The following is a 25,305-nucleotide window of genomic DNA, read 5'->3' as shown; positions in this document are numbered from 1 at the left end:
CTAGAAACAACCATTATCCCGAAAGAGTTAGAGCTGGGCAAGCTAATGGAGCTAAAGGTTGATAAGTCTCATTGCCCTGATGGAATACATCCCAGGATACCAACAGAGTTAGTGGGAGAAATAGCAGATGCACTTCGAGTCATAGCATCCTGCAGCAGAGACAGGCCCTTTGGCCCAAACTGGCCCATGCTGACCAGACTGTCCATCTACACTAACCCCATTTCCCTGCACTTGGCCCATATGCTTCTGACCCTTTGCTATCCATGTATTTGTCCAAATGCCTTTTACCTGTTGTGAGAGTGTACCCACCTCAACCACTTCCACTGGCAGCTCAGTCCATATACATACCACCCTCTGTGTAAAACAGTTGCCCCTCAGCTTCCCTTTTATTCTTTCCCCTCTAACCTTAAACTGATGCCCTCCAGTCCTTGATTCCCTGGGAAAAAGACTGAATGCATTCACCTTATCCATGCCTCTCATGGTCTTGTACACTTCTAGAACAGTACCCACTCAGTTTCCTCTGCTCTAAACAAAACAATCCTCGCTTGTCCAACCTCTCCCTATAACTCAGACCCCTGAGCCCTGACAACATCCTTTTAAATTGTTCTGCACTTTTTACAGTTTAATAACGGAAACCTACACTGCATTCCTCATATTTCCAGTGTTTCCCCAAGGCACTGGAACCGATGTAAAAACGCCAATGGATTACAATCCATGATCGAGACTGAACTCCTTTACAACAATCCCGTTTTCATAGTGTTTCCCAAGGTGCAGGTATCCTTGTGTCTTTCTGGTTGTATGGTTAATTAATGACGTGTCCTTCTACAAAGCAAAGCTGTGGCTTAATTGTTCCTGGGAAACATCATGATTTCTCAGACTTTCAAAAACAAACAAACTCTCTCTCCACAGTCACCACGGTAACATGGACTTGGCTGTACCTCAGTATTTTTTCCAGTCACACTGAGATTTGGAATATTCGCCCACGGACAGAATACACACCTTTCATTCCACATGAAAATGCCAATGAATATTCAGATCGGCACGGATCAAGTAACTATCAAAACTGAAAATGAAGTTCAATTTGAATTTCTCATCCACAAATCCACCCTTTTGGTACCCTACAACTGAGAAAACAACTCACCATATTAATATAGGATGGATCTTTATAAGACAATTATAGTATTAAATTGTAGTTCCATGTTTCCCAAACTTTTAACTCTCAGTCTAACAATTTATTTCTTCTGTGAACTGAAATCCAAACCAAACCAATCTCCTCACTCCTTCCCTCCACACCCAGTTCTCTCACACTCTCTTTCCTCTCTTTGAATTCAGCTCCCTAGCTCTTGTCTGCAGACTAAGAACCAAATCAATGAGTCTGACTCTGAGTCCACCAGGGTTGTTGGGGGGTGGGCGGGGGGCGTTGTTGGTGAATCCACTGATGACAACCATCCTACTTATACTGCTTCCTGCACAATCTAGCCAAAACCCGTCTTACTAAAATGAACCAAATTCGAACTCTAATTGCAGGTCCATCCTTGTCACTTTCCATAAAAACCCTGAATCTTCACAAAAGAGTTCTGATAACTTGCTGCAAAACGCTGCCCCACTGATAGTCTGATCACATGGCAGGATACCAGGAAAGGGGCCATTCCCCTGGGTCCTGCTCCCAGAGGGAGGAAGCTGCCAATGACAGATTAATCCCTCACAACCACAGCCTCCTTCCCAGGCACTGTGCATACTCCGACAATTGGCCAGCACTGTGCCCATACACTGGACTCCTCTCCTACAGCACGTGCTCCCGATCATACTGGAGTCCGGGTGATTGACAGCAGCTGCTGCCCAATATATCAGAATCCCGACAGTATGGAAACTGGCCCTTCGGCCAAACAAGTCCATACCGACCCTCCAAACAGTAACTTACACAGACCCATTTCCCTACCCTATATTTACCCCTGAATAATGTAACTAAAACTATCGGCAATTTAGAATGGCCAATTCACCTGTCCTGCACATCTTTGGATAGGGGGAGGAAACCCACTCAGACACGGGGAGAATGTACAAACTCCACACAGACAGTTGCCAGAGGTTGGAATCGAATCCGGGTCCCTGGTGCTGTGAGGCAGCAGTGCTAACCTTCCCATCTTCTTCTCTATAGACGGGAAGGAGTGGGGCTGGAGAACTGGGGTAATGTGATTGCAAACAATGAATGAATGTGGAGGACACTGGGGGATGGACAGGTCAGTGAGGGACAGGAGCAGTGCAGCAGTAGGACGGGACGCTGGACAAACTGAGCAATGGGAGAGTCTGACAGGAGAGAAATTACAGGAAGGTTCTGTTTAGAGGCTGAGGCAGGGTCAGCTGGGAGACAGTATGATCTGGTGGCTTGGGCATGTTTTCTAATCAGCCCCTTCAAAGATGCAGTTCCTCAACTCTGAGCCCGATCCTCCTGGTCCAAAGGTAAGGACACTGCCACTACTTCCTGGTGGGCAAGGGATACGGGGACTACTTTTCAAAAGGAACTCAACTGTGTTGGTGACATTAACAAGACTCAATACACAGTCACTAACAAAATGCTGGTGTACTTGAACTTCTACCAGAACATTGACACCTATAACTGGGTGACACAGACCCCAATGTACAGAGTTAAATCCTGGATATTAATAACAGCTGTGTTCATAGGAAATCATGTCTCATGAATTTGACTCAGTTTTTTTGAAGAAGTAACAAAGAGAATTGCTGAGGTCAGAGCATGGACATGATCTACATGGACTTCAGTAACGTGTTTGACAAGGTTCCTCACGGGAGACTGGTCAGCAAGGTTAGATCGTACGGAGTACAGAACTGGCCCGAAGGTAGAAGGCAGAGGATGCTTTTCAGGCTGGAGGCCTGTGACCAGTGGAGTGTCACAAGGATCGGTGCTGGATCCACTACTTTTCGCCATTTACATTCATGATTTGGATGTGAACATAAGAGGTATTTTAAATAAGTTTGCAGATGACACCAAAATAGGAGGTGTGGTAGACAGGGAAAAAGATTACCTCAGAGGACAAGAGGATCTGGATCAGATGGGTGATGGGCTGAGGGGTTCCGTTTAGAAAAATGCGACCTGCTGCATTTTGGAAAAGCAAACTTTAGCAGGACTTATACAGTTAATAGTAAGTTCCAGGGGAGTTCTGCTAAACAAAGAGTCCTTGGAGTGCAGGTCCATACTTCCTTGAAAGTAGAGTAGCAAGTAGATAGATTAGTGAAGGTGGCAGTTGGTCTGCTTATCTTTATTGGTCAGAGCATTGAGTGTTGGGGTTGGGAGGTCATATTGCGGCTGCACAGGACATTGATTCCGCAACTTTTGTAATATTACATGCAATTCTGGTCTCCTTCCTATCAGATGGATGTTCTCAAACTTAAAAGGGGTCAAAAAGAAGTCCAGGATGTTTCCAAGGTTGGATAGGCTGTTTTCCCTGGACCGTCAGAGGCTGGGGTCCAGTGCCGCAAGGAAATAGCTTCAGCCTATTCAGCCTCACCCGATAGTACAAATGTTCCAATACTGGCAACACCCTAGTAAACTTTTTCTCAACTCGTGCAAGTTTCCCAACATCTTTCCTGTAACAGGGAGACTGGAATTGAAAGCAGTCTGAGGTGAGGTGGAGACAAGCAACATTTTAGAGATTGGAATTCCTGGTGTTTGTGATTGTGTGGAAGTCTGATCAGAAGGTCACCTTGGGGTTACAGATATGACAGCAATATTGTGAAGAGTGTGGTTCTGTCTCAGACAGTTCTCAGGGAGAGGGAAGGGCTCAGCAGTAAGGGAAAGGAATTTGTAACAGCAACTGAAGGCAATGAGTTTAACCACTACAATGTTTCTTTGGAGGAAACTGCAGCCAATCGCGTCGTGGGAGTGTTATAGCAGTTTGATAACTGAGTAATGGAGAGGGTTGATGGGGAGGGAGAGCTGAGTATTGTCAGTGTACACGTGAAACCTAACACGGTGCTTTTGGACGATGTCACCTCCTGGCAGTATGTAGTTGAGATACAGGAGAGGCCAAGGATAGATCCTGGAGGGCCACCAAATGCAAGGAATTCAGAAAGGAAAGGGAGAGTCGGGATGGAGGAGGTGTTTGCACCAACAGTGGGGTCAAATATTAGTTTGTAGCAGAATGGGAGAGAAGGAAATAACCAGAAAAGACGGACAGATAGAACAAGGAACAATATCTGTGATTTGGTGAGGAGGAGTGATGAGGATGAGGAGCCCAACTCCAAAAACACTATTCCCACATTAGTGACGTCACCCAACTCCACCCGAGTCTCAGCTCATTTACTGAAATACTCGTCCATCCCTGTGTTATCTCCAGACTTCGTTATAAAACACAATGTTGGCCAGCCTCCCACATTCAACTTACATGCAATCTCAAAAGTATCTAAAACCCTACTGTCCAAGTGCTCACTTTACCAAAACTTATTGAACCATCAAAAGGCTCCTATTAACAAGCAACAATTTAAAATTCTCACCCTTGATGTAATTCCTGGCTGTGAACATCCCTGTCTCCCGGCACCACACAACCTGTGAGACCCCGACAACTCATTTTCTTTCAGATTCCCAACGATGTGTTTATTCATGGCTTCACCTGTCTGGCTGTTTCTCCTGTTGCCAAGGCAACACGGTCTGGAATTCCCACCCTAACACTCTCAGACCTGCTTTCCTCCTTTAAGTAATTCCTGAAAACCTGTTTATTTGGCAATTCTTTTGATCACCTGACCTAATATCCCCATCTGTGGCCTTATGTCAGAAGCTCTCATTAGTATTTCTGTGGAATTATAAACATGATTATAAAAACAAACTGTTGTTGATTTGCACATACATTGTCAACTCTTCACTGTCGCTGAGTGAATAATCTATAACAGCACTTACCCAACCACATTGTGGGAGCACCTTCGCCACACGAACTGCAGCAGTACAAGGAATTCAAACATCACCCTCTCCACAGACAATGGGGCTTTGGCATTAATCACTGGTATCTGTGGAGGGAGAAACACACAGTTGATATTTCAGGGAGTGTAAAATGCATTATAGGGAGGGAAAAAGGTGCGGTATTTGGGATTTTCAAATTTGTGTTTTACAATGTCCACTAAGTTCTGTAAAACCTCATTCCATACCGTGAAAATTTCCTTCTCTTCCTGGTCATTATGTCGTTTCTTCCCCCTGCCCTGCACCTTCACACATTTCCAATGCCTTGGTCACAACAGTGTACTGCCAGTGAAGTTTATCACGTGGTTGAGAATAGTCCCACCCATCATGCACTCCCATTGGTTGAAGGACCAACAAGCACCTCTCGCCCCTGTCTCCAGCCCCCACCCCTTAATGGTCCTGCGCTGACATCAATAATCCGAGGCCCGTTGTGCACTGGAGCATGCTCAGTGCTTCCTGCTTTTGCTGCTGTTCATCAGGTATGAGAGAGAGAGGGCTCATCCCTGTTTCTCCTGATGTCAGACATTAACAACAACTACCTGCATTGTATGGAGCCTTTCACATTGACAAATCTCCTAAAATGCTTCATGAATGATGGAAACGTTGATTAAAGAGAACGATTTTTAGATACATCTTTACAGCGGACAGAGGGGGTTAGGGAGGATATTCCAAAGGTCTGTGTCCTCAGCAGCTCCAATCGTGGAATGATATAGGTGGGCAACAGCTTACAACGGAAACAGTTAGTGGCTAACCATAGGTTAACAACCTTATGTCGTAGCCCCATACCCCACACACCAGGCCTTGTTCTCACAGCCTGCCATTACACACTAGCTATGGTTAGCCACTAACAGTCTCCATTAACAGCTAGTCACCCTCCCCAACCAGATCGTTATCTGCTCCTTTATCCAACTGTTCTTCTCACTCTATCCCCACCTATCCTTTACTCATTATATCCTCTCCCGACACTATCTTCTGCATATAAACTGACTGTTTTTTCTCAGTAACATCTGTTCTGTGGAAGGGACACCAGATCGTAAACTTTAACTCTGATTTCTCTTCACAGATGCTGCCAGACCTGCCGATCTTTTCCAGAACCTCCTGGTTGTTGTTTCTGATTTACAGCATCCGCAGTTCTTTTGGTTTTAATTTACCACGAGTTTGTAATTCAGGTCCAACAGCCTCTGTCCCAGTCTCTCCCGTCTCTCCCACCCCCACCCAGTGACACTGCACCTGCACAGCTCATGGACAGGCGTTGTCTTGCTGGCCACACCCCTCATTCACTCCCATTGGCTGCAGGACCACACAGACTCTCCTCCCATTGGTCTGGAGCTGCCGTCAATCAGCCGGGCCCCAATTGGGAGGTGAGTGGTTGGCTCCTCCCTCTCCCTGCCCTGGGATGAGCTTCATCATTCACAGTGAATAGAGCAGTATCACAGAGTACGGGGGCTGGGGGCTATTCAGCCCATTGGGGCTATACTCTCTCTCTCTCTGGAGATGCTGCAAGTCAGTCCCAAGTCCCCTCCCATGTGCCCACAGCACACCAAAACTTTCCTTAAAATGTAAAATTCCAAGTCTGTTTCAGAATACCTGCTGAATCTGTGTCGTTCAGACTGTTCCTGATGCTCAGAACTTACTGAGGAAAATAGTGTTCACATTTTCACCTTGTATTATTTGCCAATTACTTGAAAGTAGTTACTAAAAATTGTGACAGTGTTAACAATTCCTCTCTCTCTCTCTGCAAATTCAAGACCTTGGAACCAAATCTGCACCAGGTCGAAATCACTGCTTCACCTTCTCAGCTCCAAGGATAATTATCTGTGCTTCAGCTAGCTCTGCACAAAATAGAGGAATGCATCTTATTTTATTAAGATCAAACAAACAGACCTTCGGTCCAATTCGTCCGTGCCAACAAGGAATCCTCAACTAATGGATTTCCATTTACCATCTATTGGCCTGTATCCATCAAAACCCTTCCTATTCATGTACCCAATTGGAAGCCTTTTAAGTGTTGTGATTTTATCAGCCTCCACCACTTCGTCTGGTGGCCCCTCCCATACACACACCACACTCAGCTTGAAAACGTTGCCACTTAGATCCCTTTTAATTTTTTGCCCTCTCAACTTAAACCTACGTGCTCTAGTTTTGGACCCACCTAACCTGAGGAAAAGGATGCCAGCTGCTCACCATATTCACACCCCTTGTGATTTTATAAATCTCCATGAAGTCACCTCTCAGTCTTTGACTCTCCAGAGAAAACAACCCCAGCCTATTCAGCCCCTCTCTGTAGCCCAAATCCTCCAATCCTGGCAACGTTTTTGTAAATCTTGTCCAAACTTTTTCAAATTTCACAACATCCTTCCCAGAACAGGGAAATTCAAACTGAAAACAGAATCCCAGAAGTGGCTTAATCAATGTCCTGTCCGCCACAATATGACATCCAAGCTTCTGTATTCAATGCATGACCAATAACGGAGAGTATTAATGGAGTCCCATTTGCCAGCGGTTCACTCTTATCCCTCTAAACTCTTCCTCTTCATGTACCCAATCAGATGCCTTTTAAATGCTGCAATTGTACCAACCTCCACCCCTTCCTCTGGCAGTTCATTCCAAACTTGCAATGCCCTCAACATGAATAAGATGCCCCTTAGATCCCTTTTAAATCTTTTCCCTCTCACCTTAAGCCTGTACCCTCTAGTTCTCGACCCACCGAACTTGGGAAAAAGTCCCTGAATGCTCACCTTATCCTTGCCCTTCATGATTTTATAAGATCACCTCTCAGCCTCCAACTCTCCAGGGAAAATAGTCCCAGCCTATTCAGCCTGTCCCAATAGCTCAAACCGTCCATCCCCGGGAAAGTCCTTGCAAATGTTTACTGAACCCTTTCAAGTTTCTCAACATTATTCCCAGAACAGGGAGATTGGAACTGAAAACAGAATTCCAGAAGGGACTTAATGTCCAGCCACAATAAGTATAAGTCCTGCCCTGATTTGCCTTTCTAAAATACAACAGCTCACATTTATCTAAATTGAACTCCGTCTGCCATTCCTTGCTCCAATGGCCCATCTGATCAAGATCCTGTTGTATTTTGAACTAACCTTCTTCACTGTCCACTACACCTCCAGTTTTGGTGTCTTCTGTAAACCTACTGACCATACCTCATATATTCACATCCAAGTCATTTTTTTAAGGGCCCAATATCCATCCTTGCAGCACACTGCTGCTCACAGGCCTCCAGTCCTCAAAGCAACCCTCCATCATCCTCTGTCTCCTACATTCAAGGTAGTTTTGTAATGGCTTGCTCTCCCTGCATTCCATGTTATCTAACCCTGCTAACCAGTCTGCTTTGTGGAACCTTGTTGAATGTCCATATAAACAACATTCACCGCCTGGCTTCATCAATTTTCTTTGTCACTTCAAAATACTCACTCAAGTTAGTGAGACACAATTGTGCATGTACAAAGCCACATTGACTCTCCCTGTCATTCCTTACCTTTCCAAATAGATGGATATCCTGTCCTTCATGATCCATTCCAACAACTTGCCTGCCTGACTTCAGGCTCACTGTTCTCTTGTTCCATGGCCTCTCCTTACCAGCTTTGTAAAATAATGGCATCTCACCTGTCGTTATCAACAATACAAATATCACAGGAGAGTCCCAACAATCAGTTCCCTAGATTTCCAGAAAGTTCCAGGATACACTGATCAGGTTCCAGGGCTTTATCCACCTTGATGCGATATAAGACATGCAGTTGCACCTCCTCTGTAACATGGACACTTTTCAAGTTATCACTGTTTATTTCTCCAAACTCTCGAGTTTCCATATACTTTTCCAGTAAAAATGACGTGAAATATTTGCATATCTTTCGCACCCCTTGTGGTTCCATAGACAGCACTGTTGACCTTTAAGGGGTCCTATTCTCTGGTCCAGTTAATCTTTTGTCAGTGATATATTTGTTTAATCTCTTTGGATTCTATTCCAGGACATCCCAGAAAGGCCTACTTCACGGACCGTAATTTTCCTCCTACTCGATCAACAATGCCCTCTAACACATACCCTCCACTTCCCGCACCTCCGCCTTTACCCCACCCCTCCAGCCACAATAAGACTATAACCCCACGGTCTTCACCTTCCACCCCAATAATCTCCAGATACAGCGCATTAACCTCTGTTATTTCTGTTACCTAAAGTCAGACCCCACCACCAGAGACATATTTCCCTCCCCACCTCTATTTGTATTCCGCAGAGACCATTCCCTCTGCATCTCCCTTGTTCGGTCCACACCCTCCCACCAACACATGCTCCACATCCTTGACCCTCCCTTGCCGCCATGGGAAATGTAAAACGTGCGGCCACACCTCCCACTGACCTCTATCCAAGACCCCAAAAGGGTCTTTTCACATCAGGCAGAGATTTGCCTGCACATCCCAAAACCTCATATACTGCATCTGGACAATATGGGAAATTTAACTTGGTTCATCCAACTAACCTACACATCATTGGACTGTGGGAGGAAACTGGAACACCCAAAGGAACCCCTTACAGACACTGGGGAGAATGTGCCAACTCCAACACAAACAGACGCCCAAGACTGGAATCAAACCCAGGTCCCTGGTGCTGAGGAAGCAGCACTAACCACGGAGCCACAATACTGTGGGATCTTTGGTGCTGATGCTCTGACCCACTGATACCTCAGTCACTCACCCTGCCTCATTTCCAAAGAGGCAGTGATGACGGAGTGAAATTATCACTAGACAGTTAATCCAGAGACCCAGATAACGTTCTGGGTACCCGGGTTTGAATCCCATCACGGCAGATTTTGGAACGTGAATTCAATAAATATCTGTAAAATACAATCTAGTGACAACAAGGAATCCATTATCAATTGTTGGAAAAACCCATGTGGTTCACCCATGACCTTTAGGGAAGGAAAATGCCATCCTTACCTGGTCTGATCTGCATGGGACTCCAGACCTACAGCAACGTGGTTGTGTCTCAACTGCCCTCTGGGTAAACGCAGCAATATATGCTGGCCGAGCCAGTGACAGCCTCATCCTGTGAATGAATAAAGGAAACAGGTCAGGTTTTGTTCCTTCTCGAGTAGATACATCCTACAAACTCAAATCAGAAATGTTCTCGGACACACTGAACAAATACATTTCCATCCAAGCCCTTAACACTAAAGCACTCTGAGGCTATGTTGGTAAAGTTAAAACCCCTTATCATTGCATCCATATTATTCTTACAGATAACTGAGGTCTCCTGGTAAAATTGTGTCTCAATTCCCAGCTGACTATTGGGAGAGAGTCTATAATACAATAACAGTAAGATGGTCATTCCTTTCTTATTTCTCAGTACCACCCAAATAACTTGCCTGGATGTACTCCCAGGAATATCCTCCCGAAGCCCGGCTTTAATGTTATCCCTAATCAAAAACACCTCTCTTCCTGCTCTATTGCCCCCTCTCTATCCTTGCGATACACTCTGAAACAATAAGCTGCTAGTCCTTTCCATCCCTGAATGATGCCTGTAATTGCTGTAATATCCCAGTGCCATGTTCAAAACCATACCCTGAGCTCATCTGCCTTCCCTGTCAGGTCTCTTGCACTGAAATAACTGCAGTGTAAGTGGTCCGTTGCACCTCATTCTGTGACTTGCTCTTGACAGTCTGACCGGTGGCTGGTACCAGCCTCAGACTCACCTCTTTCCTCACTATCTCTTTAGGATTACCCTGACTCCGTCACTGGTTTAATGCCTCCCGAGTGGCACTAGCAAATCTCCCTGCTCGTCAGGACCCCATGTTTTCCCCTTCCTATGCCATTGGTACCAACGTACAATGTCCTCCCACTGCCTATTTTCCCTTGAGAATTTTCTGCTCCCTCTGAGAAACATCCTTGACACTGGCACCAGAGTGGCACCGCCCCATTCTGATCTCACTGTCAGCTGCAGAAATGGCAGACTATGCCCCTAACTAGAGAGTCCCCTATAACCATCGATCATGTGGTACTGGATATACCTCACATTATGTTAGAAGCCAGTCTCAGTACCAGTAACTTGGCTGTCAGTGCTACATTCCTCTGAAAGTCTATTACCACCTATATTTTCCAAAACAGTATACTTGTCTGAGATGGGGATAGCCACAGGTGACTCCTGCAGTCCCTACCTACCCCTCCTAGCTTTCCTGGAGGTAACCCATCTACCTGACTGTATGTGCAGTATCCTGCAATCCTGAGACTGCCACCTATCACCCCCCGGCTCCTGTCAATTCCTCACTGCCTTTAATCACTCCACCACCAATCCATGCGTTCCAATAGGATTTGCAATCACACTTCATGCAGACATCATCATCAGGATCATTGAAACTCTCCCTAATCTCCCACATCCGACAGTAACAGCACACCACTCTACAACAGGCCATCTCTCCGCCTTAACAACCTACAGACCAAGACAAAGGCACACAGTCTTACTGCTCGAAAAATACTGCCCGAGAATAACTTAATGCTTATGTTTTATATCTTAAACATTTAATCAAGAGACCGTAAGACATTAAAAAGAAATCCTCACCTTACTCACTATTGTCGATTTAATAAAATAAAACCGACTAAGATTGATATTTGAAGAGACTGAAACTCACTGAGCTGATCCCCAGCTCTGAGTACTTCCAAGGGTGAGGTCTCTCTGAGGGCAGCTGTGAAATGTCACTGTTTCTCTTCTCTGCCCGCTCCATTTCCAGAGAGGTTTTTAACTTCACAGCAAGTCAGCTCAGAGAGGTCACTGCTTGGTTTTATTAACTGGGGGTTGCTTTTGCTGCCCAGACCAGTATTTATTGGCCACCTTTACTTGTCTTGGAGAAAGTGGTGATTAACCGACTCCCTGAAATGCTGCAGTCCATGTACACCACAGTGATGTTTGGACAACAGTCCCCCTATGGCCTCACAACCCTCCCTGTCTCTGTAATCCCCCTCCAGCTTCAGAAATTACATGTCCGTGGCAGAAGATTTTTATTTGGATTCATTTTTGATTAATAATTCCCCCCACCCACCCAAAGAAGTGGAATATTTCACCCCCAAACAAATTTCTGTTGATTGACCTTTTGGAGAGGCTGATACATGGACACTGCAGTATTTTATCTCAAATTGGACACATAGAATGATGGAACTTTCTTTTAAACATTGCTAAAAAGGGAGGCAATGGCTTAATGGTATTCCTGCCAGATGAGTGACGTGTGTAATGCTCCGAGGATTAGGGTTAGAATCCCAACATGGCTGTGCGGACATCAGAATTCAATACAATCTACAGTGAAAAGGCAAATGATGACCATCAAACTATTGTCGATTGTTAGAAAACCCATCTGGTTCACTCATGTCCTGTAGGGAAGGAAACTGTCATCCTCACCTGGTCTGACCTACATGTGACTCCAGACCCACAGCAATGTGGTTAACTCTCAACTGCCCTCAGGAAAAGTACTTTAAAAACTGTCTGTTCCCATTGGGATCCTGTGAATTTCTGAACAGCCTGAACTAAAACGGAGTTTCAGCATCACCTTCTCCCTGTCTCACCTCACTCTGTTTTGGAGTTGGGTGCAAACACTCTCATTGAGCCAAGCAGCCCTCACAGTGCAGCCCTGTCATTGTCATTGCCTGCTCACACCTACACTGCCCTCAGCCTCCTGTCCTGTTCCAATGCATCTCAATGGGAGCTCAGAAAAAGCACCTCATCTTTCAATTCAGCCCTTTGTAACCCCAGAGTCAACATGCACCTCAGCAGTTTCTGGGTGAACAGACAGTTGTCAGAAGGTGGAACATCCCATCTGAAAAGGTACTGGAATTTGAGTCCAAAAGGACTTTCAATGGGAAGTTTGCAGCTAATTGAAAATATGAAATTTCCAGGTTAACATCATGAAGTGGGTGATTGGGTCTAAGTCTGAGAGATCTTACAATGGGAGAAGGTGTAATCTGGATAAATCTGTGCTCCCGCTCAGGCCAATATCTCCTTCCCCAGCTGCAGGGCGCAGAACAGAGCACACACCCAAAGGGTGCCCCAACCATGAATTTGTACATCATTCTGCTAAACTAAAATATTGGAGATATTTTCCCACAAACAGAACAGACAAACCTTTCTCCTTCCACAGTTAAATGCCAATGATATTCAGATCCTGATGACTCCATTGACTGTAAAAACTTGCTTTGAGATCCCAGCCTCAATTATTCTGATGTAATATCCGATTAAATGAATTCACAAAACAAAACTCACAGTCAGTGCAGGAAGAATATAAAGACATACTTTTTTCTTGGTATGTGCTTGATCAGTAAATGCCTCTCTTCAAATCGTACAAACTCGCCCCATCCTGGGAAGAGGACATGCACATCACTGTACCTTGCCCCGAATAAAGATGGCGGCCATGTCCCAGGACCTATCACTGCCTGAGGGCCGCAGCCAATTTCCCATCTGCTGCACACGCCGGAAAGAGTTTCTAGTTCAGACTAACAACCCGCACAGAGTGTAATTAAAACTTCCCAGTCTCAAGTGACTCATTATCCCCCTGTCTCTGAGGCCACTCTCCCCTTCCCTGTTTGGGTCTCCCACATTCACCAACGGCCGAGTCACGTCGCACTGCACAGGCGGAGTTACTGGTGACGTGTCATCCCACTGGCCACGCCCCTCATTCACTCCCATTGTTTGGATGACCAGCTGGTTCCACTTGGTCCACCAGTCCCACCACGTTTTCCTATTGGTCCGAAGCTGCCATCAATCAGCTGGACCCCATTGTGAGGTCAGTGTTGGGATCCTCCCCCTGCCTGAATCAAACCCGGAAGGTGGATGGATGGTGTCAATCAGGAACAACAAGCAGGAGGTGCTGGGAAAGCTCAGCAGGTCTGGCAGCATCTGGGAACAGAAATCTGTCCAGTGGCCCTTCCTCAGAACCGATGGGAGCTGGGAAAATTAGAATCCTGACAGTGTGGAAACAGGCCATTCGGCCCCAAAAGTCCACAGCATCCCTCCGAATGGTATCCCACCCAGATCCATTCCCCTACCCGACCCTATAACTGTATATTTCTCCTGACTAATGCACCTAAACTACACATCCCTGAGCATTGTGGGAAATTTAGCTTGGCCAATCCAACTAACCTGCAGATCTTTGTACTGCAGGAGATAGGGGTTAAAGAGTAAATAATACGCAGGGACAGAACCCAAAGAAAGACCAGATCATTTGGAAAGATAAAGGAGTGGATTACGATCTGGCTGGGGAGGTGTATAGCTGTTAATGGAGGAGACAGAAGACTGTGTCTGGCATCATCTCAGTGGAGGTGCTGGAAATGGCAGTTGATGATCTACGTTTTGCTGCGAAAACAGACCCAGAGCTTCCAGCTGCCTGTCACTTTAACACACGAGCCTGTTTCCTGGCCAACATCCCTGTCTCGTGCTTACTGCAGTGTTCCAGTAAAGCTTGAACATACCAACTTGCCCTGTATTTCAAGGACTGCAATTTTCTCTCCCACGTTGTCAATACCATTGAAAGTGTCTCCTCCACTTCTCGCATCTCTGCCTTTGAAACCCACACATCCAACTGCAAGGATAGAACCCTCCCCAAGTCCTTACCTTCCACCCAGATACAACACATCATCCTCTGCCCTTTCCACCACTTACAATCAGACCCCACCACCAGAATCTTAAGGAGTTTGACAGGATAAATCGTGAGAAGATGTTTCCCATCATGGGGGAGTCTGAAACCAGATTCTGGGTCAGTCACAGAATCAAGGGTTCCACTTCAGATTCATCAAATTTAAGGCGACACCGATGCGGGTAAGAGGTTTCAGTAGCAATGGAGCTGGGGTGAGGAGGAGACAAACAACGTTTCAGAGATTGCAATTCCTGGTGTTTGTGATTGTATGGATGCCTGATCAGAAGGTCACCTTGGGGACAGATATGAGAGCAATATTGTGAAGAGTGTAGTTCTGCGTCGGACAGTTCCCAGTGAGAGGGAGAGGCTCAGCAGTAAGGGAAAGGAATTTGTCAGGCAACGGGTTTAACCGTAACAATGTTTCATTGGAGGAAACTGCAGCTAATTGAGTAGTGGGAGTGTGGTAAGCAGTTTGATAACTGAGTAACAGTGGAATAATGGAGAGGGATGATGGGGAGGGAGAACTCTGCAACGACTACTGACTGAGCTGGTCCGGTCCTAAAGGATGTAGCTGCTCAACTGAGTCTGCAGCGGGTTGTAAGGGAACCAACAAGAGGGAAAAACATACTTGATCTCATTGTTATGAATTGACCAGCTGCAGATACATCTGTCCATGACAGCATCGGTAAGAGAGACCATCACACATTCCTTTTGGAGACAAAGTTTTGCCTTAAAGTTGAGAAAAACCTCCATTGTGTTGAGTGGCACTATCACCGTTCTAAATGGGACAGACTTTGAAGAGATGTTAGATCTTAAACTGGTTACCTCTGAGGCACTGTGGGACATCAACAGCAGCAGAACTGTACTCCAAGAGCAGCATCAGGCAGACTTAAAAATGAAGGGCCAACCTGGTGAAGCTACCAACCAGGATTACCTGCATATCAAACAGCATCAGCAGCAAGCAACAAAGCTAAGTGATTCTACATCCAATGGAACAGATCGGAGCTCTGCAGTTCTGCCACACCCAGTTGTGACCGGTGATGGACAATTAAACAACTCATTGGAGGAAGCATCACAGATAGCCCCATCCTTACTGATGGAGGAGCCTCACACATCTTTGCACCAGATAAGACAACAGCATTTGCAGCAATCTGCAGCCAGAAGTGCAAAGTGGGATGATCCATCACAGCCTTCTCCAGTGGTTTCTAACATCACAGGTATGAGTTTGAAGCCAGTTCGATTCAGTTTGAATAACAACAAGAAATGGTTAAATAGTGCAAAATCTACGGGCCCTGCCAATATTCTGGCAATAATACTGATAGCTTGTACTCCAGAACTTGCCACCCACCAAGCCACGTACCGCTCCATCACTGGCATCGACTGACAATGTGAAACATTGCCCAGGGATGTTCAACACAAAAACACAGGGCAATCAAACCCAGGAAATTTCCCTCTGTCAGTCCACACTCGATCAGCAGTAAAGTGATGGAAGATGTTATCAACAGGGCTACCAAGGAGCAGCTGCTCAGCAACAGCCAGCTGAGTGACACTCATTTTAGGCTCCACCAGGGCCACTCAGCTCCCGATTGTGTTACCGCCTGATTCACAACCTGACAACCAGCTGAATCCCAGAGTTGAGGTGAGGGGGGCAGCCCAGTCCCACTCCAAGACCACTATTTCTAGCTGATTCTCCCCTCATCTCAGCTCATATATTCTCAGACTTCTTTATCCAAACACACTCCTGGCCAGCTTCCCACATTCAACCTCCCTGTAATTTCAAGAAAGACTAAATCTCTGCTGACCAAGTACTCCCTCGTACCAAAACTTGTTGATCCATCAGAAGGCTGCTATTCATAATCAAACAAATAGAGCTACAGTGATGTACAGCATGGAAACAGACCCTTCAATCCAACCCGTCCATGCCGACCAGATATCCCAGATATCCCAACCTGATTTAGTCTCACCTGCCAGCATCCAGCCCACATCCCTCAATTTAAAATTCTCACCCTTGATGTAATTCCTGGTGGTGATCATCCCCAGCTCGCTGCATCACACAGCTTTTGAGACCTCGACAACCCATTCTGTTCGAGACTCCCAATGACCTGTGAATTCATTACTTCACCTGTGTGGCTGCTTTTACAGTTGCCAAAGCAACAAGGTCTGAAATTCGCAGCCAAAACCTCACAGGTCTGCTTTCCTCCTTTAAGATATTCCTCAAAACCCGCTTATTTGGCAATGCTTTTGGTCACCTGACCTAATATCATCCTTCTCTGGCCTTATGTCTAAAGTTCCCAATAATATTTTTGTGAAATTATAAGCATGATGACAAAACTACAAACTGTTCTTGATTTGGACATTATCTTCACATGATCACTGTTGCTGTAATGAATAATCTGTAATGTCTCTTACCCAACCACGGGGTGGGAGCACCTTCACCACACAAACTGCAGCTGTACAAGAAAGTCAAACATCACCCTCTCCACAGGCAACAGGGCTTTGGCATTAATCACTGGGATCTGTGGAAGGAGAAACACAGTTGATGTTTGAGGGAGTGCAAAACGGATTACAGGGAATGAAAATGGTGCAGAATGAGATAGTCAGAAATGGAAGGAAGATACACTTGCTTCTTGGACAAAGGAATTCTTGACTGTTAAAAGATTTTCCAGAAAATATTAATAAGCAGCACATGGTCAGGGGCAGGGCTGCAGTGAAAAATTAACTTACAAAAATGTCTGTAAATATAATAGTAACATGCCAAACAGACCAAAAATACACCCATTATTCGAGACTGAGGAAGCTAGATATTGACAAAATGGTCCCGAAGGAGCCCAGAGATGAAGCCGAACAGTATAAGCTGTTATGATCCCACAGTCAGAGATGTATAGCACCGACACAGACCCTTCGGTCTAACTCATCCAAGCCAACCAGGTATCCGAACCTAATCTATTCCCATTTGCCAGCACTTGGCCCATATCCCTGTAAACGCTTCCTAATCATATCATGTGTCTATTTAGATGCCTTTAACATGTTTATTTGTACCAGCCTCCACCACTTCCTCTGGCAGCTCATTCCACCCACTGCATGAAAGAGTTGTCCTTTAGGCCGCTTCGAAATTGTATCCGTTCATCCTAAAGCAATGCCCTCTTCTTCTGGACACCATCACTCCAGGGAAAACCCCTGGTTCATTTACTCTATCCTTGCCCCTCATGAGTATATAAACCTTCATAACATCACCGCTCAGCTTATGGCACTCCAGGGAAAACAGCCCCAGCCTTTTACACCTCACCCTGTAGCTCAAATCCTCCTACCCTAACAACATCCTTGTAAGTCTTCTTTGAAACCTTTCAAGTTTCACAGCACCCTTCTGATAGGAGGCAGGCCAGAACTGCACACACTATTCCAAATGTAGTCTAACGAATGTCCTGTACAGCAACATGACCTCCCACATCCTATACTCCATGCTCTAACGAATAAAGGAAAATATACTGAACACCTTCTTCATCATCCTATCTGCCTGCAACTTGACTTGCAAGGACTATGAACCTGCAGTCCAAGGTCTCTTTGTTCCGCAAAGGTCTCCAGGGCCTTGCCATTCAGTGTATAGGTCCTGCCCTGACTTACTTTTCCAAAATGCAGCACCTCACATTTATCTAAATTATACCTCATCTGATCAATATCTCATTGAAATCTGAGGTAACCTTCTTCATTATCCACAATATCTCCAATTTTGTATGACCTGCAAACTTATTTACGAGACCAAATCATTTAAATGAACGACTAAACAAATCCAGAAATAAACATCCATTTCTCTGAGTTTGAATGTACTCTGTGTAAATCCTGCCCAATGACTCTGAACCAGAGAAAGGCTGCACATGCGCCTGGCTGCGCCTTGCCCCCTACAAAGCTGGCAGCTCCACACGTGTCCAGTGAATTCTTGCCCCGAATAAAGATGGTGACCCATACTCATGCCTGCAGCCACACGGAGGCAATTCCCCGTTTACTGTAAACATGAGACTGGGACGCTACAAATTATTTGTGTTTTCCGATGTGCACATTTTGTTTGTAAGACCTCTCCCTCATACAGAACCTCTCTCACCTCCTGCGGTTCCACAGACAGCCTTGATGATTGCGGGTGCCTATTCTCTGCCTGGTTACTCGTTTGTCCTTAGTGTATTTGTACAATCACTTTGGATTCTCCTTAAAGCTATTTCCTAAAGCTATCTCATGTCCCCTTTTTGCCCCTCCTGGTTTACCTCGAGTATACTCCTGCTGCCCCTATACTCCTCTATGGATTCACACAAACACAGCTCTCTGTACCTGTCATATGCCTCCTTCATTTTCTTGACCAGGCACTCAGTTTCTTTCAGCAGGCACCATTCTGTACACCTACCAGCCTTGGCTTTAACAGGAACATATACTCTCATTGTCACAGACCTATGGCGGCAATGGCAGATGAGGACAGAGAAGCAATCATTTCCAGGAAAGAGGCAATGTTTGGAAAGATAACAGCCTCAAGGTAGATGGGTCTCCTGGCCCAGATGGAATGCATCCCAGGGACTAAAGAAGATGGGGGCTGGGGGCTGGGGGGCGGGGGTGGTAATAACAAATAGACTCGTGATAATTCACTAAAATTTGTTGGATTCTGGGATGGTTATGACAGACTGGAAACTGCAAATGTGGTGCCACTATTTTTCAAAAAGGACCCGTTAGCTTAACCTCTGTCGTGGAGAAAATGCTTGAATCTCTCAAGGAAGTAGTGGTGAGATATCGGGGTAGAAATTGTCTCATTTAGCAGACACAGCATGGATTCATGAAAGGCAGGTCATGTCTAACGCATTTACTGGAATTATGTGAGGATACAACGAGTGCGTTGGACAAGGGGGAACCGGGGGAGGTGGCGTACCTGGATTTCCAGAAGGTATTCGGTAAGTTGCCACACAAATGGCTGCTGTATAAGGTAAAGATGCATGGCATTATGAGTAATTATCATTGCTACAGGATCAGTTCACCAGCAAAAAATAAAGAATGGGACAAAGGTGTGTTTGGATCAGTGTTGGCACTACAACTGTTTGCAATTTACACAAATGTTTTGGAGTTGAGGACCAAGTGTATGGTGTCAGAATTCACATTTGATACAAAGATATGTAAAGCAATGTCTGCAGAGACGACTAAGTCTGCACATGGATACAGATAGGTTAATTGGATGGGTAAGGATCCGGCAGATGGAGTTCAATTTTGGGGTATGTGAGGTCATCCATTTTGGTCGGACTAACAGCAAACTGGATGATGAAATGATAAACATGCAGCATGCTGCTGTGCAGAGGGAGCTGGGTGTCCTTGGGCATGAATCACAGGAAGCTGGTTTGCAGGTACAGCAGGTAATTATGGCAGTGAAGGGAATATTGTCCATCATTGCTAGAGGGATGGTTATGCTGCAGCTGTACAGGGCGCTGAGGAGGCCACACCTGGAGTACTGTGTACAGGTTTGTCCCCTTACATTAGCAAGGATGTACTGGCACTGGAGGGAGTACAGAGGAGGGTCACTAGTTTGAGTTGGGAGTTGAGAGGGTCGGTGTGTGTGGAGAGATTTAGAAAACTGGTTCTATAGTCATTGTAATTTAGAAGAATGGGAGGTTGGAGAGGAAACAAATAAAATTATGAAGGGAGTAGTTAAGACAGAAGACAGGAGGCTATTTCCACTGGGGACGGGTCAAACTACAGAGGATAGCCTCAAAATAAGGGGGAGCAGATTTAGGACGGAGTTCAGGAGGAGCTTCTTCAGCTAAAGGGTTGTGAATCTGTGGAATTCCCTGCCGAGTGCAGCATTTGACGTTATCAACTTGAATGCCTTCAAGGCAAAATGTAGATTTGTGAACAGGAAAGGAATTTAGGGTTATGGTGAGAGAGCAGGAATGTGGAGCTGAGGCCATGAAAAGATCTGCCCTGATCTTATTGAATGGTAGAGCAGGCTAGAGGGGCCAGATGAAAGTTCTTGCGTTGTGCCATCAAAATTGGCCTTTGTCCAATTCAGAACCTTAACTTGTAGATCTGGTCTATTATTTTCGGTAACTATTTTAAAACTAGTAGAATTACCAGAGAATCCCAACAGTGTGAAAGCAGGTCATTCAGCCCATTACATTGATACTGACCCTGAGAGCCTCTCAACCTCCCCCTGAAAAATTGCATTTCCCAGGGACACCCAACCTCCACATCCCTGAACACATTGGGCAATGCAGCCTGGATTATCTACCCAACCTGCACATCCCTGAATATTATGGGCAATTCAGCCTGCATAATCCACCAAACCTGCACATCTTTGGACTGTGGGAGGAAACCAGAGGACCCAGACGAAACCCATGCAGAATACTCCAATAAGGTGATCATCCCTTTCTTATTTGCCAGTTCCACCTAAAGAACTTCACTGAGCGTGCTCCCAGGAATATCCTCCGTAAGCAAAAACATAATGCTATCCCGAGTCAAAAATGCCACTCCCCCTCCTCTCTTGTCCCGCTTTCTATTCTTCCTACAGCATCTATACCCTGGAACATTAAGCTGCCAATCCTATCCATCCCTGAGTGATGCCTCTGTAATTGCTATAATATCCCAGTCCCATGTTCAAAACCATACCCTGTGCTCATCTGCCTTCCCTGTCAGACCTCTTGCATTGAAGTAAATGCAGTGCAAATGCTCAGTCGGACCACATTCTGTGCCTTACTCTTACCTGCACCAGCGTCAGACATACGTCTTTTCTCACTGTCTTCTTGTGTTTACACCCACTCCCTCACTGGTTTAATGCCTCCCGAGTATCACTAACAAATCTCCCTGCCTGGATATTAACACCTTCCAATTCAGGTACAATCCATCCTTCTTATGCAGGTCAACTCTACTCCAGAGGATATCACAATGATCCAAAAAATGTGTTTCCTTTTCCCATGCACCAGCTCCTTCGCCACTCATCCAGCAGCTCCTCCTCTGTAATATGGACATTTTTCAGGATGTCACCATTTATTTCCCCACATTCCATATCTCCCATGTACTTCTTCACAGTAAACACTGCTGCACAATACTGGTTTCCTATCTCGCCCATTGCCTGCAGCTCTACACAATGGCTGCCTTGCGGATCTTTGAGGGTCTCTATTTTCTCCCTAGTTATCCTTTTGTTCTTCATGTATTTACAAAAGTCATTTGGATTATCCTTAACCCCATTCGCCAAAGCTATCTCACGTCCCTTTTTTGACTCCTGATCTCCCTCTTAATTATACTCCTATTGCGTTTATACTCAAAATTTTTTTGGATTGGAAAAAAATGCAAAGTATAACATCCTGATAAAAGAAACGAGGGCAGGACTTACACTCAATAAAAGTAGGGCCCTGAGTAGTGATATGGGAACAAAGAGACCGAGGGCTTCACATCTTCGAAGTTTGTGTCACATGTAGATGGTTAAAAAGGTATTTAGCATGCTTGCCTTCACTGTTCAGGCCTTGGTACAGGAGTTGGGACGTTATGTTGAGGATGTACAGGACGTTGGGGAGGCCTCTTCTGGAATACTCTGTCCACATCTGGTTGTGCTGTTATTGGAAGGATATTATTAAATTGGAGCAGGTTCAGAAGAGATTTACCAGCATGTTACCATGAATGGAGGAACTGTGTTCTGATGAGAGGCTGGATAGGCTCAATGGAGTGCAGAAGGTTGAGGGGAGACCAAGTGGAGGCAGGTACAATTAGTTCAGTTTGGAATTATGGTCGGCATGGACTGGTTGGACCACAGGGCCTGTTTCCTTGCTGTATAACATTATGACTCTAATCCTCACGAATTCTAAATTCCTCCATCCTCAACTCTCCCGATCACTGTCACCTCATCCAGCCTCACAACTTATCCTTATTTATATAATTCCTCACTAGCCACAGAACGCTCCCTATCTCATGTCCTCCAGTTTCTCAAAACACTGCGATATGTGCCTTTCTTTAGTTCCAGGCTTGAGGCTGCCATCATTCACTCCGATTGGTTGGACAACCTGGTCCTCCAGTACTGCCCTGTGGTCCTATTGGCCTGCGCTGACATCAATCATCCGGGGCCCATTGTGAGGTGAGTGGTGGGATCCTCCCTCTCTCTCTCTGCCCTGGGATGAGCTTCAACATTCACAGTCAATGGGGCAGTGTCACAGAGCACAGGGGCTGGGGGCTATTCAGCCCTTTGGGGCTGTACCCTGTCCCTCTGGAGATGCTGCAAATCTGTCCCAATTCCCTTCCCATTTTCCCATGCCCCCCCAAATCTTCCCTTAAAAAAGTATAATTCCAAATCTATTTATGAATAACTGCGGAGCCTGTGTACAGCTGCCATTCTGGCTGTTCCAGATGCTCAGAACTTACTGAATAAAATAATGTTCACATATTCACATTATTTGCCAATTAAATGAAAATAGTTACTAAAATTGTGACATTGTTAATAATTCCTCTCTCTCTGCAAATTAGATATTCTAGAAACAAATTGGCACCTGGTCAAAATCACAGCTTAACCTTCTTAGTTCCAAGGACAACTATCTGTGCTTCTGCTAGCTCTCCACAATAGAGGAACGCATCTTATTTTCATTTATTAGTGTCATAGAGATGTACAGCACAGAAACAGTCCTTTGATCCAATTTGTCCATGCCAACTAGGAATCCTCAAAAAATGGAGCCCCATTTGCCAGCAATTGGTCCGTATCATTCAAAACTTCCTATTAATGAACCCAATCTGATGCCTTTTAAATGTTGTAATTGTATCAGCCTCCACCACAGCTCATTCCCCACACACAGCTTGAAAACTTTGCCCCTTAGATCCGTTTTAAATCTTTGACTTCTCAACTTAAGCCCACGTGATCTTGTTTAGAACCCACCTAACCTGGGGGGAAAGACCCTAGCTGCTCACCTTATCCACGTCCCTCATGATTTTATAAATCTATATGAACTCACCTCTCAGTCTTTGACTTTCCAGGGAAATAATCCCCAGCCTATTCAGCCTCTCCCTGTAACCCAAATCCTCCAATCCTAATAAAGTAAATCTTTGTAAATCTTGTCTGAACTCTTTCAAGATTCACAACATCCTTTCCAGAACAGGGAATTTCAAACTTAAAACAGAATTCCCAAAATGGCTTAATCAATGTCCTGTCCAGTCACAATTTGTCATCCCAGCTTCTGTACTCAATGCATTGACCAATAAATATAAGCATACAAAACTACCTTCATTAGTCTGCCTACCTACAACTCTACTTTCAAGGAACAATGAACCTGCACTCCATGGTCTCTATGTTCAGCAACATTCCCAAGGACTTTACCATTAAGTGTATAAGTCCTGCCCTGATTTGCCTTTCCAAAATCCAACAGCTTACTTTTGTCTAAATTGAACCTAGTCTGCCATTCCTCGCCCCAATGGCCCATCTGGTCAAGATCCTGTTACATTCTAAACTAACCTTCTTCATTGTCCACTATACCTCCAATTTTGGTGTCTTCTGTAAACACACAATCCATTTCTGCAGCACACTGCTGCTCACAGGCCGCCAGTCCACAAAGCAACCCTCTTTCAACACCATCTGCCTCCTACGTTCAAGCCAGTTTTGTATCCAAAAAAACTCAATCAAGTTAGAGAGAGGGAGAGAGAGAGAATTTCCCACACACAAAGCCATGTTAACTATCCCTAATCATTCCTCGTCTTTCCAAATACATGTAAATCCTGTTCCTCAGAATCCATTCCAACAACTTGCCTGCCACTGACTTCAGGCTCACTGTTCTCTTGTTCCCTGGCATTTCCTTGTCACCTTTTTAAATAAGGTGACAGGTGTTCAAGCACCTCACATGTCACTAATGACAATATAAATACCTCAAGGAGGGGCACGGCCATCATTTTCTTAGCTTTCCACAAATGCCTGGGATACAGCTTATCAGGTCTCAGGGATTTATCCACCTTGCTACGATTTAAGACATCCTGTACTACCTCCTCTGTATTTTGCCAAGTCTCGCCCCTCGTTCACTCTGACTGGTCGGAGGGCCAACTGCCCGGCAGGTGCTCGACCGCCCCTCCCCCCGTTCTTCCATTCGTCCCCCGCTGACATCAATCATCGTGGCACTATTGTTGGCTGGAGCATGCGCACTGCTTCGTGGCTTTTGTTGCTGTACATAAGTTACAAGATTGAGGGACAAAGTTAAAAACACACAACCACCTGATGAAGCAGCAGCGCTAGTGCTTCCAAATAAACCTGTTGGACTATAACCTGGTGTTCTGTGAATTTAATTTTGCCCATCCTAATCCAACACCAGCACCTGCAAGTCACGAGTGAGTCAGGAATGCATAACATTAGAACTAGGAACAGGAGAAGGCCATCCTGCCCTTTGAGCTTGCTCTGCCATTCAATATGATCATGGCTGATCATTTCGTGTATACAGAACCATTTACCCATGTTCTCACTGTATTCCTAAATTAATTATTTATTTTTTGAATAAAGCTACCTTAGCTTTAAAACCGTTTACTGAACTATCATCAACTACTACTCTGGGCAATGACTTCCATTGAGGTTAAGAGGTTCCTTCTCAATTCAGTCCTAAATTTGCTGCCTCTAACCTTCAGTTGATGCCCTTTTGTCCTAGATTCACCTGCCAGTGGAAACATCCTCTGTACTCCTATTTTATCCAGTCCATTCATTATTTTATATGTTTCCATTCTTCTGAATTCCAATGAGCATTATCCCAA

The sequence above is a fragment of the Hemiscyllium ocellatum genome, chromosome 5 (genome assembly GCF_020745735.1).
Source record: "Hemiscyllium ocellatum isolate sHemOce1 chromosome 5, sHemOce1.pat.X.cur, whole genome shotgun sequence".
Lineage (NCBI taxonomy): Eukaryota > Metazoa > Chordata > Chondrichthyes > Orectolobiformes > Hemiscylliidae > Hemiscyllium > Hemiscyllium ocellatum.
The sequence above is the reverse complement of the archived record's forward strand: the minus strand, read 5'-3'. Positions refer to the sequence as shown.